The 16314-nt window shown below is 49.9% G+C and overlaps 1 protein-coding gene across 1 annotated transcript in view; it reads left to right on the top strand.

Annotated features, from left to right (window-relative positions):
- LOC141995064 (coiled-coil domain-containing protein 33-like) overlaps positions 1-16314 on the top strand; it is a 318466-nt gene that overhangs the window by 219803 nt on the left and 82349 nt on the right. The window lies entirely within an intron of this gene.

The raw sequence follows: 16314 nt of genomic DNA, 5'->3' as shown, positions 1-16314 counted from the left end.
GAGGATGGTGTGGATTGCACTCTCAAATTTGCAGATGATACTAAACTAGGAGGAGTGGTAGATACGCTGGAGGGCAGGGATAGGATACAGAGGGACCTAGACAAATTGGAGGATTAGGCCAAAAGAAATCTGATGAGGTTCAACAAGGATAAGTGCAGGGTCCTGCACTTAGGACGGAAGAACCCAATGCACCGCTACAGACTAGGGACTGAATGGCTAGGCAGCAGTTCTGCGGAAAAGGACCTAGGGGTTACAGTGGACGAGAAGCTGGATATGAGTCAGCAGTGTGCCCTTGTTGCCAAGAAGGCCAATGGCATTTTGGGATTTATAAGTAGGGGCATAGCCAGCAGATCGAGGGATGTGATCGTTCCTCTCTATTCAACATTGGTGAGGCCTCATCTGGAGTACTGTGTCCGGTTTTGGGCCCCACACTACAAGAAGGATGTGAAAAAATTGGAGAGAGTCCAGCGAAGGGCAACAAAAATGATTGGGGGACTGGAACACATGACTTATGAGGAGAGGCTGAGGGAACTGGGATTGTTTAGTCTGCAGAAGAGAAGAATGAGGGGGGATTTGGTAGCTGCTTTCAACTACCTGAGAGGTGGTTCCAAAGAGGATGGTTCTAGACTGTTCTCAGTGGTAGAAGAGGACAGGACAAGGAGTAATGGTCTCAAGTTGCAGTGGGGGAGGTTTAGGTTGGATATTAGGAAAAAAAAACTTTCACTAGGAGGGTGGTGAAACACTAATGCGTTACCTAGGGAGGTGGTAGAATCTCCTTCCTTAGAAGTTTAAGGTCAGGCTTGACAAAGCCCTGGCTGGGATGATTTAATTGGGGATTGGTCCTGCTTTGAGCAGGGGGTTGGACTAGATGACCTCCTGAGGTCCCTTCCAACCCTGATATTCTATGATTCAGTTTGTTCCTCCTGCCAAGCATCTGGAAAGCCCCCTTCTGGAGCTAGCCTGAGCTAGGCCATAGCAAGGAAAGAACACTGTCATCAGAGCCTGCAGAGTGGCTTTCTGTTGCGTGTTGCTGATTTGGGGCCATATGCACCCTCCCCTGTGTCCGATTGCCCGAAAGGGAGCACTGAGCTGCCTGCAACAAGGCCTGGGCTGGGCCACCACTGGACCAGGTATCCTTTGGCATTTAACAGGATTCCATCCATGTTCAGGGACTTGCCCATCAGCACTTGTCCCCAGCCCTCCCCTGCACCAGCCTGTGTCCCTGCAGTGCTGCTCCCCTGACTAATCCCCAGGGCCTAAAAATCCTCCAAGGGGCAGTCACTGATACTCCAGGCACCAGGAAGAGAAGACTCCTACAGCTGTCCTGAGAAGGGATGGTGGCCTCTGGAGTAGATGTTCCCCAGACTCCGCCTCCTCTCCCTTCAGCTACTGCCCATGGCCATGCAACAGACAGGATATTATGGTACCACTTGGGCATCTCTCTCAGTGCAACTGATTCCCCTCCACATCACAGAGGGAAGCAAACAATATGTAGCCTGTGTTATAGGTTCCCCTGGCGTGCCACCTGGAATTGGGATACCATTGAGCCCCCTGACCCACCAGCCTGGGCTCCCTCTCACACTGTGCTGCTGTGTCAAGCTGCAAAGCCCTCCAGCCTGCACTTTCACCAGCATTCACACAGGTAGGGACACACCCAGCTGCAGTTACACACAGGCTCTCTAACCACCAGCTTCCCAGCCTAGGACCCCAGAGCAGTTCTTGCCCTGGTCAAATCTAGCCGGTATATTGGTTTAATGCCTGATCCACCTCTCCCTCAATGTGAAGAGAACAATGCACACTTGTGGTAACCAAGCAGAGATTTTCTCCAAGCACTCCAAAACTCACTGCTTTGGATTAAAACATAAAACAAGTTTATTAACTACAAAGATAGATTTTAAGTGATGGCAAACAGATCAAAGCAGATTACCTAGCAAACAAAACAAAATGCAAACTAAGCTTAATATACTAAATAGATTGGATATGAATTAGCAGATTCTCACCCTGAGAAATGATATACAAGCAGACTGCAGATTCTTAAGGGGCAAGCTGCACTTGCTTTACAGTTTGGAATCCCCAGGTCTTTCATACACAGGCTAAGAATCCCTTTAGCCTGGGTCCAGCATTTCCCCCAGTTCACTCTTTGTTCCTCAGGTGTTTCCAGGAGTCTTCTTTTGTGGGGAGTGAAGAACACCAGAGGATGTTACTCCCTGCCTTATATAGCTTTAGCATATGGCGGGAACCCTTTGTTTCAAAACTTGATTCCCAGACCGGTTTGTGGAAAAATACTGACATCCCAAGGTGGAGTCCAGAATCATGTGGCCTGGTCACATGTCCTTGTAGAGTCATAGAAGCCATTACTTACAGGCTGTCTGGAGTGTTCTCAGGAAGGCTCACCAGGTGGGAAATAAGCTTCTCCTAAGGCCTATTGTTTTTGCTAATGGCCTATTTTCCTGAATAGGCCCTTCCCAACCAGCTATCTAGACAAAGTATTTTGTATAGTGGGTGTTACCCATGTGTAACTACATTTGAAGTACAGATACATAGTATTTATAACTTCAGATACAAAAATGATACATGCACACAAATAGGGTAATCATATTCAGTAAGTCATAACTTTTCCAATGACATCTCACATGACCTGTACTGCATAAAATGCATCATAATTATGCTTAACCATATCATATCACTATGAAGAATATGGGGGGCAGTGTCACAGCCTGTAGTCTAGCAGAGACAGAATGGGAGCCTCTGGAGAGCGTGCCTCAAACTTCATGAGTCACAAATGAAATGGCCTAAGGAGCTATCGTGTACCCTTCTCTTGGGGGCCGTTAATCCGGGTCCCACTGTCTGGTGCAGGAGGAGCCTGTAGTATGGAGAGGCCCTAGATCAGTTGGGTGCAGGAGTGGCTGAAGATCAGGAATAAGGAGCCATGTGAGCATGAGGGGGAGATCACACAGGTCAAAGGATCAGGTATGTGGACATTTTTGAATGTTCAGACTGCAAGATCTCTCTCTCTCAACTGCAGTTAGATCATTTTTATAGCTCTGTGAGAGGTATTCGTCCATCAAATTATTCTCTCTCCTTTTGAATTAATATCCGTCCTGTTCTACACTACAGATGCATTCCAGTGTAGCTATCCCAGCAGCACCCCCTAGTGTAGACACACTGTATTCCAACAGAAGGGGTTTTTCTGCAGGTGTAGTAACACCAGCTTCCTGAATGACATTAGCCATGCCAGAAGCACTCTGCTGTCGGCATAGCTGCATCTGCACTTGGGGTTTGCCGGCATAGCTCTGGTGGCTAGGGAGGTTTTTTTACCCCCCTGCTGACAGACAGATATGCCAGCAAAATTTTCTAGTGCAGACCTAGCCTCCCTCTAAAAACCTCAAGACCATCATTCTCCTCCTTGTTATCATCTCCCAGTACTCCAGCAAGGATAGAAGGGAACTAGTTAGACACTTTAGGCCAAATTATGGTCTTAATGACACCCCCTGTGCAGCATCAGTTCAGCCATACAAGAATATTGGGCAACGTATGGCCTTGTGGGTTTTGAACACATCAGGTCAGATCAGTGAGCATCAAATGCAGTGAAGACCTAGGACATTCAGAGGCTGCCTGCCTTCTTTAGGTGTCCATTGGACCAGGCCAAAGCAGCTCTCACTCTCCACCAGGTGGGATTCATCTCCATGAAGGGGGTGATTTCCATGTGATCTCAGTGCTGGATGAATGAGGAGTGGGGCCCCCAGCACATCCATCATGCAGGGTTAAGCAGATTAATAAGGGAGACCTGTAAATCAGCTAATGTGAATCCAGGAGATATTTATGGCCTTGTTTCACTTCTCAAAGGGATTAAGTGTTGGGCAATTTCCCTCCCATCCCCACCGGCAATGATTAACCAAGAGCAAAAGGCCCTGAGCTGAGCTCAGGGCCAAGGAGGATTTAAAGAGACTGGACAGCAGATCAGACCCAAAGAGCTCCTAGAAAAGATACTATTTTCCAGACCATGTTGGAGCTGAATGGTCCAGACCACATGGTACAAAGTTGCCAGTGATGGTGAACCACCAAAGCTCTGGCAGATCAATATTGAGAAGGCCCCAAAAGGCTGGAATGATTTCTTAAACTTTTCCAGGTGTGTTCTTTATTGGCCTGGGAACCATTTTGCATCAGGGTGTAATGATGTACTGGAGGTGTAGTGTCACTCAGCTGACTCGGGCTGGCAACCAGACTCTCTAGCTCCAGTGCAGATGTATAAGGTTGAGAGTCTCTCCAGGGCAAGCAAGAGCTAAGGAGAGGGACAGGAGACAGCTCTGGAAGCATCTCAGACCCAAGTCTGACTTAAAGCCTTGTCACTTCTGTTAGGATTAATGCCAAGCCCCACGACAGGGATATGGACGTGGACATGGTGTGCTGAGGGAAATGGGGGAGGGACTTGACCCTCTGTGTGCCATCCTGCATAGCCAGTAGGAGGCCTGGAGCAAATGCAGGGCTCTTCAGCTGGACTTTGCAGGCTGAATCGATAAGACTCAGGAGCATCCTGCAGATTAAGGTGTCGACCCCCATTCCTCCTGAGTCCCACTTGGTTGCTTGGATAACACTTGCTCCCATTGACACGATCTGCTGTGCTGGGGCTAAAAGAGCTCCCATGGCAGAGGCCTGTAAAGGTGAACCAGGAATGTATGCATAGAATATCAGGGTTGGAAGGGACCTCAGGAGGTCATCTAGTCCAACCCCCTGCTCAAAACAGGACCAATCCCCCACTAAATCATCCCAGCCAGGGCTTTGTCAAGCTTGACCTTAAAAACTTCTAAGGAAGGAGATTCTACCACCTCCCTAGGTAACGCATTACAGTGTTTCACCACCCTCCTAGTGAAAAAGTGTTTCCTAATATCCAACCTAAACCTCCTTCACTGCAACTTCAGACCATTACTCCTCGTTCAGTCATCTGCTACCACTGAGAACAGTCCAGATCCATCCTCTTTGGAACCCCCTTTCAGGTAGCTGAAAGCAGCTATCAAACCCTGCCCCCATTCTTCTCTTCTGCAGACTAAACAATCCCAGTTCCCTCAGCCTGTCCTCATAAGTCATGTGTTCCAGTCCCCTAATCATTTGTTGCCCTCTGCTGCACGTTTACCAATTTTTCCACATCCTTCTTTAGTGTGGGGCCCAAAACTGGCCACAGTACTCCAGATGAGGCCTCACCAATGTCAAATAGAGGGGAACAATCACATCCCTCGATCTGCTAGCAATGCCCCTACTTATAAATCCCAAAATGTCATTGGCCTTCTTGGCAACAACAGCCCACTGTTGACTCATATCCAGCTTCTCATCCACTGTAACCCCTAAGTCTTTTTCTGCAGAACTGCTGCCTAGCCATTCGGTCCCTAGTTAGTAGCGGTGCATGGAATTCTTCTGTCCCAAGTGCAGGACTCTGCACTTGTCCTTGAACCTCAGATTTCTTTTGGCCCAATCTTCTAATTTGTCTAGGTCCCTCTGTATCCCATCCCTACCCTCCAGCATATCTACCTCTCCTCCCAGTTTAGTGTCATCTGCAAACTTGCTGAGGGTGCAATCCACACCATCCTCCAGATCATTAATGAAGATATTGAACAAAACTGGCCGCAGGACCGACCCTTGGGACACTCCACTTGATACTGGCTGACGACTAGACATGGAGCCATTGATCACTATCCTTTGAGCCCGACAATCTAGCCAGCTTTCTATCCACCTTATCCATTCATCCAGCCCATACTTCTTTAACTTACTGGCAAGAATCCTGTGGGAGACAGTGTCAAAAGCTTTGCTAAAGTAAAGGAACATGTCCACTGCTTTCCCCTCATCCACAGAGGGATTAGTCAGGCATGACTTGCCCTTGGTGAATCCATGCTGACTGTTCCTGATCACTTTCCTCTCCTCGAAGTGCTTCAGAATTGATTCCTTGAGGACCTGCTCCATGATTTTTCTGGGGACTGAGGTGAGGCTGACTGGCCTGTAGTTCCCAGGATCCTCCTTCTTCCCTTTTTTAAAGATGGGCACTACATCAGCCTTTCCAGTCATCTGGGACCTCCCCCAATCGCCATGAGTTTTCAAAGATAATGGCCAATGACTCTGCAATCACATCCGCCAACTCCTTTAGCACTCTCGGGTGCAGCACATCTGGCCCCATGGACTTCTGCTCATCCAGCTTTTCTGAATAGTCCCAAACCAATTCTTTCTTCACAGAGGGCTGGTTGCCTCCTCCCCATGCTGTGCTGCCCAGTGCAGCAGTCTGGGAGCTGACCTTGTTCGTGAAGACAGAGGCAAAAGAGTACATTAGCTTTTTCCACATCCTCTGTCACTAGGTTGCCTCCCTCATTCAGTAAGGGGCTCACTTTCCTTGACTTTCTTCTTGTTGCTAAGATACAAGAAACCCTTCTTGTTACTCTTAACGTCTCTTGCTAGCTGCAACTCTAGGTGTGATTTGGCCTTCCTAATTTCACTCCTGCATGCCTGAGCAATATTTTTATACCCTTCCTTGGTCATTTGTCCAATTTTCCACTTCTTGTAAGCTTTTTTGTGTTCAAGATCAGCAAGGACTTCACTGTTAAGCCCAGCTGGTTGCCTGCCATATTTACTGTTCTTTCGACACATCGGGATGGTTTGTCCCTGTAACCTCAATAAGGATTCTTTAAAATACAGCCAGCTCTCCTGGACTCCTTTCCCTGTCATGTTATTCTCCCAGGGAATCCTGTCCATCCGTTCCCTGAGGGAGTCAAAGTCTGCTTTTCTGAAGTCCAGGGTCTGTATTCTGCTGCTCTCCTTTGTTCCCTGTGTCAGGATCCTGACCTCGACCATCTCATGGTCACTGCCTCCCAGGTTCCCATCCACTTTTGCTTCCCCTACTAATTCTTCCTGGTTTGTGAGCAGCAGGTCAAGAAGAGCTCTGCCCCTAGTTGGTTCCTCCAGCACTTGCACCAGGAAATTGTCCCCTACACTTTCCAAAAATTTCCTGGATTGTCTGTGCGCTGCTCTATTGCTCTCCCAGCAGATATCAGGGTGATTGAAGTCTCCCATGAGAACCAGGGCCTGTGATCTAGTAACTTCCATTAGTTGCATGAAGAAAGCCTCGTCCGCCTCATCCCCCTGGTCTGGTGGTCTATAGTAGACTCCCACCACGACATCACCCTTGTTGCTCACACTTCTAAACTTAATCCAGAGACTCTCAGGTTTTTCTGCAGTTTCATACTGGAGCTCTAAGCAGTCATACTGCTCTTACATACAGTGCAAATCCCACACTTTTTCTGCCCTGCCTGTCCTTCCTGAACAGTTTATATCCATCCATGACAGTACTACAGTCATGTGAGTTATCCCACCAAGTCTGTTATTCCAATCACATTATAATTCCTTGACTGTGCCAGGACTTCCAGTTCTCCCTGCTTGTTTCCCAGGTTTCTTGCATTTGTGTATAGGCACTTGAGAGAACTTGCTGTTTGTCCTGCTTTTAGTATGAGGCAGTAGCCCTCCCCTCTCACGCTCTCCTGCTCGTGTTTCCTCCCGGTATCCCACCTCCCCACTTACCTCAGGGCTTTGGTCTCCTTCCCCCGGTGAACCTAGTTTAAAGCCCTTCTCACTAGGTTAGCCAGCCTGCTTGCCAAGATTCTCTTCCCTCTCTTCGTTAGGTGGAGCCCGTCTCTACCTAGCACTCCTTCTTGGAAGACCATCCCTTGGTCAAAGAGTCCAAAGCCTTCTCTGATACCACCTGCGTAGCCATTCGTTGACTTCCATGATTCGATAGTCTCTACCCAGGCCTTTTCCTTCTACGGGGAGGATGGATGAGACCACCACTTGTGCCTCAAACTCCTTTGTCCTTCTTCCCAGAGCCACATAGTCCGCAGTGATCTGCTCAAGGTATTCAGTACTCCACTCACGCTCCATCTTCTAGAGGGAATCAACAATCTGCCTAGGCCCTGCTTCCTCAAACAGTTCAGTCACAGTCCAATGCCAGATGGTCACAGGATCCTTTCACACCCCCCCCCCCCCAAGTGCTGAGTGGAGGAAGATGCAATATTTAAAGGGGATCATTTTGCATTAAAGATCCCATTGATCAGGCATCACTTCCACCAGGACTATGGAGTGTGGGGGCAGGGTACAGATTTCATGAGAATCTGTTAGAGAGGAAAGAGCAGCAGCAGATGCGGAGGACAAGGCAGAATAGCAGAGGTCGGGTGTGGAGAGAGGAGTGACAGAAGGGAGCAGTAACAGCTACTGCCATGGGGTCCCCGGGGTGCAACCTGGGGGGACCGCTGTGCTGCCTTAACTCACTAATCTGGGTTGTCTCTCAAGGCCTTACTGGTAACAAGCAGCAAACCCCTCCAAGTGCTGTTACCGCTCAGTATAACCACCTGTGGAGCCCTATACCCAGCCAGATTGCATGATCTGCTTCCAGAGCCACTCCTGAATCACACAGAGCAGGACACCAGCCAAATCCCCCCAGTTTTGCACCTCAGGAATACGCCACCTTGGACTGCTCAGGACCCCTTCTTGAGCCGTGCAAGTTTATTAATTGGTTCACCACTTCGTCAATGGAAAGTGGACATACACCAGCCTTTGTAACCTGAGCAGATTTACCAAGTACTTCACTCAAACCCACTGGTAAGGATAAACATAATAAGTTTATTGATTATAAAAAGATTTTTAGTGCTTATAAGCAATAGGAAAAAAATCAGAGTATTTACCAAAAGAAAATACTAGATAAGCATGCAGTCTAAATCCTTAACCTCATTAGACTAAGCCCTGGTCTACACTAGGACTTTAGGTCGAATTTAGCAGCATTAAATCGATGTAAACCTGCACCCGTCCACACGATGAAGCCCTTTATTTCAACTTAAAGGGCTCTTAAAATCGATTTCCTTACTCCACCCCAGACAAATGGATTAGCGCTTAAATCAGCCTTGCCGGGTCGAATTTGGGGTACTGTGGACACAATTCGACTGTATTGGCCTCCGGGAGCTATCCCAGAGTGCTCCATTTTGACCGCTCTGGACAGCACTCTCAACTCAGATGCACTGGCCAGGTAGACAGGAAAAGAACCGCGAACTTTTGAATCTCATTTCCTGTTTGGCCAGCGTGGCAAGCTGCAGGTGACCATGCAGAGCTCATCAGCAGAGGTGACCATGATGGAGTCCCAGAATCGCAAAAGAGCTCCAGCATGGACCGAACGGGAGGTACGGGATCTGATCGCTGTATGGGGAGAGGAATCCGTGCTATCAGAACTCCGTTCCAGTTTTCGAAATGCCAAAACCTTTGTCAAAATCTCCCAGGGCATGAAGGACAGAGGCCATAACAGGGACCCGAAGCAGTGCCGCGTGAAACTGAAGGAGCTGAGGCAAGCCTACCAGAAAACCAGAGAGGCGAACGGCCACTCCGGGTCAGAGCCCCAAACATGCCACTTCTATGATGAGCTGCATGCCATTTTAGGGGGTTCAGCCACCACTACCCCAGCCGTGTTGTTTGACTCCTTCAATGGAGATGGAGGCAATACGGAAGCAGGTTTTGGGGACGAAGAAGATGATGATGATGAGGTTGTAGATAGCTCACAGCAAGCAAGCGGAGAAACCGGTTTTCCCAACAGCCAGGAACTGTTTCTCACCCTGGACCTGGAGCCAGTACCCCCCCGAGTCCACCCAAGGCTGCCTCCTGGACCCAGCAGGCGGAGAAGGGACCTCCGGTGAGTGTACCTTTTAAAATACTATACATGGTTTAAAAGCAAGCATGTGAAAGGATTACTTTGCCCTGGCATTCGCGGCTCTCCTGGATATACTCCCAAAGCCTTTGCAAAAGGTTTCTGGGGAGGGCAGACTTATTGCGTCCTTCATGGTAGGACACTTTACCACTCCAGGCCAGTAACACGTACTCGGGAATCATTGTACAACAAAGCATTGCAGTGTATGTTTGCTGGCGTTCAAACAACATCCGTTCTTTATCTCTCTGTGTTATCCTCAGGAGAGTGAGATATAATCAATGGTCACCTGGTTGAAATAGGGTGCTTTTCTTCAGGGGACACTCAGAGGAGCCCATTCCTGCTGGGCTGTTTGCCTGCGGCTGAACAGAAATGTTCCCCGCTGTTAGCCACAGGGAGGGGGGAGGGTTGAAGGGGTAGCCACGCGGTGGGGGGAGGCAAAATGCGACCTTGTAACGAAAGCACATGTGCTATGTATGTAATGTTAACAGCAAGTTTTACCCTGAAAGAGTGTAGCCAATGTTTTATACAATGTGTCTTTTTAAATACCGCTGTCCCTTTTTTTTTCTCCACCAGCTGCATGTGTTTCAATGATCACAGGATCTTCTCCTTCCCAGAGGCTAGTGAAGAGTAGAAAGAAAAAAAAACGCACTCGAGATGAAATGTTCTGAGCTCATGCTGTCCTCCCACACTGACAGAGCACAGACGAATGCGTGGAGGCAAATAATGTCAGAGTGCAGGAAAGCACAAAATGACCGGGAGGAGAGGTGGCGGGCTGAAGAGAGTAAGTGGCGGGCTGAAGAGAGGGCTGAAGCTGAAAGGTGGCGGCAGCGTGATGAGAGGAGGCAGGATTCAATGCTGAGGCTGCTGGAGGATCAAACCAGTATGCTCCAGTGTATGGTTGAGCTGCAGCAAAGGCAGCTGGAGCACAGACTGCCACTACAGCCCCTGTGTAACCAACCGCCCTCCTCCCCAAGTTCCATAGCCTCCACACCCAGACGCCCAAGAACGCGGTGGAGGGGCCACCAGCCAACCAGCCACTCCGCCACAGAGGATTGCCCCAAAAAAAGAAGGCTGGCATTCAATAAATTTTAAAGTTGTAAACTTTTAAAGTGCTGTGTGGCATTTTCCTTCCCTCCTCCACCACCCCTCCTGGGCTACCTTGGTAGTCTTCCCCCTATTTGTGTGATGAATGAGTAAAGAATGCATAAATGTGAAGCAACAATGACTTTATTGCCTCTGCAAGCGGTGATCGAAGGGAGGAGGAGAGGGTGCTTAGCTTACAGGGAAGTAGAGTGAACCAAGGGGCGGGGGGTTTCATCAAGGAGAAACAAAAAGAACTTTCACACCGTAGCCTGGCCAGTCATGAAACTGGTTTTCAAAGCTTCTCTGATGCGTACCGCGCCCTCCTGTGCTCTTCTAACCGCCCTGGTGTCTGGCTGCGCGTAACCAGCAGCCAGGCGATTTGCCTCAACCTCCCACCCTGCCATAAACGTCTCCCCCTTACTCTCACAGATATTGTGGAGCACACAGCAAGCAGTAATAACAGTGGGGATATTGGTTTCGCTGAGGTCTAAGCGAGTCAGTAAACTGCGCCAGCGCGCCTTTAAACGTCCAAATGCACATTCTACCACCATTCTGCACTTGCTCAGCCTGTAGTTGAACAGCTCCTGACTATTGTCCAGGCTGCCTGTGTACGGCTTCATGAGCCATGGCATTAAGGGGTAGGCTGGGTCCCCAAGGATACATATAGGCATTTCAACATCCCCAACAGTTATTTTCTGGTCTGGGAATAAAGTCCCTTCTTGAAGCTTTTGAAGCAGACCAGAGTTCCTGAAGATGCGAGCGTCATGTACCTTTCCCGGCCATCCCACGTTGACGTTGGTGAAACGTCCCTTGTGATCCACCAGAGCTTGCAGCACTATTGAAAAGTACCCCTTGCGGTTTATGTACTCGCCGGCTTGGTGCTCCGGTGCCAAGATAGGGATATGGGTTCCGTCTATGGCCCCACCACAGTTAGGGAATCCCATTGCAGCAAAGCCATCCACTATGACCTGCATATTTCCCAAGGTCACTACCCTTGATATCAGCAGATCTTTGATTGCGTGGGCTACTTGCATCACAGCAGCCCCAACAGTAGATTTGCCCACTCCAAATTGATTCCCAACTGACCAGTAGCTGTCTGGCATTGCAAGCTTCCACAGGGCTATTGCCACTCGCTTCTCAACTGTGAGGGCTGCTCTCATCTTGGTATCATGCGCTTCAGGGCAGGGGAAAGCAAGTCACAAAGTTCCATGAAAGTGCCCTTACGCATGCGAAAGTTTCGCAGCCACTGGGAATCGTCCCAGACCTGCAACACTATGCGGTCCCACCAGTCTGTGCTTGTTTCCCGAGCCCAGAATCGGCATTCCACATCATGAACCTGCCCCATTAGCACCATGATGCATGCATTGGCAGGGCCCATGCTTTCAGAGAAATCTGTGTCCATTTCCTGATCACTCACATGACCGCGCTGACGTCGCCTCCTCGCCCGGTATCGCTTTGCCAGGTTCTGGTGCTGCATATACTGCTGGATAATGCGTGTGGTGTTTAATGTGCTCCTAATTGCCAAAGTGAGCTGAGCGGCCTCCATGCTTGCCTTGGTATGGCGTCCGCACAGAAAAAAGGCGCGGAACGATTGTCTGCCGTTGCTCTGACGGAGGGAGGGGCGACTGACGACACGGCTTACAGGGTTGGCTTCAGGGAGCTAAAATCAACAAAGGGGGTGGCTTTACATCAAGGAGTATTTCAGGCAGGACTTCACGGAGGGTTCCAATAAGAAATGGTGCACCTAAGTTATTGTTCTTATTGGAACAAGAAGGTTAGCCTGGCCTCTGATTGATACATGGCTAGATTTACCTCGCTGCACCTTCTCTGTGAGTGACTGCAGTGTGACCTAGAGAAATGAGTCCCCTAGATGGGGGAGGAGGCAAATGAGTACAAAACAAATCTGGTCTATTTCTTGTTTTGATCCACTCCATCTATCTTTTACATCTTTGGCTGGCAGCAGATGGTGCAGAAGGACTGCATGCCATCCACATCTCATGGCTGCTCGGCAGAAGACGGTACAATAGGACTGCTAGCAATCCATATTGCCTGCCTGCTCACCATAAGACGGTTCAATAGGACTTACTGCAGGACTAAAGAGAATGACCTGGTCAAGTCACTCCAAATTTAGTCCCTGCGCCCATGTCTGCCCAGGCGCTCCCAGCCAACGCGGCCAGGAGCACCTTGGACATGACGATGACGGCTACCAGTCGTATTGTACCGTCTGCTGCCACAAGGCAATGGGTTGCTGCTACTGTGTAGCAATGCAGTACCCCGTCTGCCAGCACCCAGGAGACATACGGTGACGGTTACCTGAGCGGGCTCCATGCTTGCGGTGGTATGGCGTCCGCACAGGTAACTCAGGAAAAAAGGCGCGAAACGATTGTCTGCCCTTGCTTTCACGGAGGGAGGGAGGGAAGGGGGGCCTGACGATATGTACCCAGAACCACCCGTGACAATGTTTTAGCCCCATCAGGCATTGGGATCTCAACCCAGAATTCCAATGGGCAGCGGAGACTGCGGGAACTGTGGGATAGCTACCCACAGTGCAACGCTCCGGAAGTCGACTCTAGCCTCGGTACTGTGGAAGCACTCCGCCGAGTTAATGCACTTAATGCACTTAGAGCATTTTCTGTGGGGACACACACACTCGAATATATAAAACCGATTTCTAAAAAACCGACTTCTATAAATTCAACCTTATTCCATAGTGTAGACATACCCTAAGCAATATCTGGACTAAGCAGTTTCTCACCCCACTGAATACTGCAGGTTGGTTACAGTCTTTCATATGCAGGCTCTCCCTGTCAGCCTGGGGACCAGTCTCCCCAGCTCCAGCATTCTCGTTATCTTCAGCATAGGTGGGGGGAAGAGACAGGACAGACAATGCGGCCTCTGTGCTCTCTATTTTAGATCCTCTTTCCACATGCTTGGAGAACACAAGTCCAGGCATGTCTGGTGGGCATTCGTGAGTCAACAGGCAAGGTTGAGCAATTCCCCTGGTGTGGCCTTATGCAAATGAGTCATTGAATTATAACTCCCTTGCTGGACAATTGGTTGTTCGATAGCTAACCAACACCTGGGCAGGTCTCTTGTTGTTGTTGTTTCTGAGGAGCTAATATCTGGGCAATTCCCCAATCTTACAACAATCTCAACTTCATATGCACTAACGATATACATATTTAGATAGAACAATGGCTTTCAGCAGATCATAGCCTTTCCCACAATACCTTATATGGCATGCTTTATATGAAATATCACACACAAATGATGAATCTAGGGGTTACAGGGTGCTCCCCCAAGGTACAGAGTTTCACAGCCACTACGCAAAATTGTTTTTACTGGGGGAAGAGTGGTTTTGTACATTATGACACAGCACTAGGCCTCAGGATATCAGGCTTCCTGACAGATCTTGGGCAGGTCACTTTGCCTCAGTTTTGCCATCTGCAAAATGAGGAAATGTAATCAACTCTCAGAAGGGTTGAGTGAGGTTATATTCATGAATGGTTGGGAAGCATTTTGAGCTCAGATGGAATACGCAAAGAGAAGGACAAAGTATTATCTGGCTCAGCCCTCATATTAAGCCTTATATATGGCTTATAAAGGGTCAATAATCAATAGGGGATTATAACAGTTGATTAAGCAGTTATTACGAGTCCCACAGGTCAATAGACTGTTTATAATTGTTTAATTTAGCATGTCTTCTGCCCTTGTGCTAGACTCAGCTATGTGTTATAACCATTCATAACACATCGTGCTCACATCTGTAACATGTTTATAACATCCATTCATCATTTATTACCCTTTGTAAGCTAGCTATAAATGAAACCTGCATCTAAAGTGTGGACACTATATGCAGTGATGAGCTGCCAAAATCTTAACAACCGGTTCCCTCCTCACCCCACGAAGGGGTTGTAGCCCATCCCTGCCCCCCGGGACCCCTGCCCCATCCACCCCCCTCCCCTGTCTGCCCCCAGAACCAGGCAGGAGGGTCTCGTGGGCCACCGTAGTGTGTGCCCACCCTGCCCCTAAGACCCAGAGGGACCTGCCGGGGGGCAAGGTGGGGAGTCCCGGTGTTGCTTACCTGGGGCAGCTCCCAGGAAGCATCCGGCAGGTCCCCCAGCTCCTTGGGGTGGGGTAGTGTAGCTGGGGGGGCAGCCGCTCCCCCCACTGATCACATAAAAAGTGGCGCCTTAGGCACCGACTCCGTGGGTGATCTGGGGCTGGAGCACCCATGGGGAAAATTTGGTGGGTGCAAAGCACCCACCGGCAGCTCCCCACCCCGACCCGCACCTGGCCCCAGCTCACCTCCGCTCCACCTCTGCCGCCTCCTCCTCTGCACGCACCGCCCTGCTCTGCTCCTCTGCCTCCCGCCCCCAGCTTCCCGCAAATCAGGTGTTCACACAGGAAGCCTGGGAGGGCTTTGCACTCAAGCCCAGGGAGGCGGAGGTGAGCTGGGACAGGGAGCGGTTCCCCTGCACCCCACCCCCAGGTTACCTGCTGCAGCACGGGTGGCCCTCCTCGCACCCCCCCCCCCCGTCTGAGCGCAAACAGCTGATTTGCGGGAAGCCGGGGGGGGTCGGAGAAGCAGAGCAGGGTGACATGTTCAGGGGAGGAGGCGGAGGTGAGCTGGGGCCAGGCGGGGAGCTGCCAGTGGGTGCTCTGCACCCACCAAATTTTCCCCATGGGTGCTCCAGCCCCAGAGCACCCACAGAGTCAGCACCTAAGGCGCTACTTTTGACCAGTTGTTAAATTTAGAAGCCTTTTTAGAACCGGTTGTCCCTTGTGAGGGACAACCGGTTCTAAAAAGGCTTCTAAATTTAACAACTGGTTCCAGCAAACTGGTGCAAACCGGCTCCAGCTCACCACTGACTATATGTTGTATTCTCTGTAGCAAACCAGACCACAACTGGGGTTGCATCCTGGAGCCCTGCCTTTGCTCTCTTGTTTTCTAGTGGTATCAGAATAACCCCTCAAGGGAATGGAATGTATCAAGCCAAATTCCTCCTTGGTGCATGTGATGGGGTGGGGGTCCCCAAGCATCCATTTCTTTGGGGTAGGATGCTCAATGGACTTCCACCGATAAGACTGTCCTTCTTTGAAGGACATTAAGGCCTAAGGGTCCTAGTCAGTGGCAAATCTCTGGTTTGTGGGGTAGGCAGGCCTAGCGGCCAGAGTCAATGAGGAGTCCCTGATTCACAGGGCAGTGGGCCGTCCCCTGGGGGAGGGTGGCAGCCTAGGGTAGGGGGACCCAGACCCTCCCTACTCCACTGGGAGTCAGCCCAAGGCCCTATTAGTGGCAGAGGGTTCTGCCACTGAGGTCATCAGGGATCCAACTGCAACACACTGCCTATGTCCCCCCCAGGCTACTTCCTACCATAGTTCTGGTGGCAGTAGTTGAGGCATCTTTGGGTTGCTTGGCTGGGGCTGTTCCCGGTGTCTCTACCTCCTTCTGTGTATCAGCGGGTGTCTGGGCATCGGCTGGGGCCTCAGCACTTTGGGCTTCCATAAAG

The sequence above is a fragment of the Natator depressus genome, chromosome 10, assembly GCF_965152275.1.
Source record: "Natator depressus isolate rNatDep1 chromosome 10, rNatDep2.hap1, whole genome shotgun sequence".
Lineage (NCBI taxonomy): Eukaryota > Metazoa > Chordata > Testudines > Cheloniidae > Natator > Natator depressus.
This window is presented reverse-complemented; position numbering and strand designations above follow the sequence as displayed.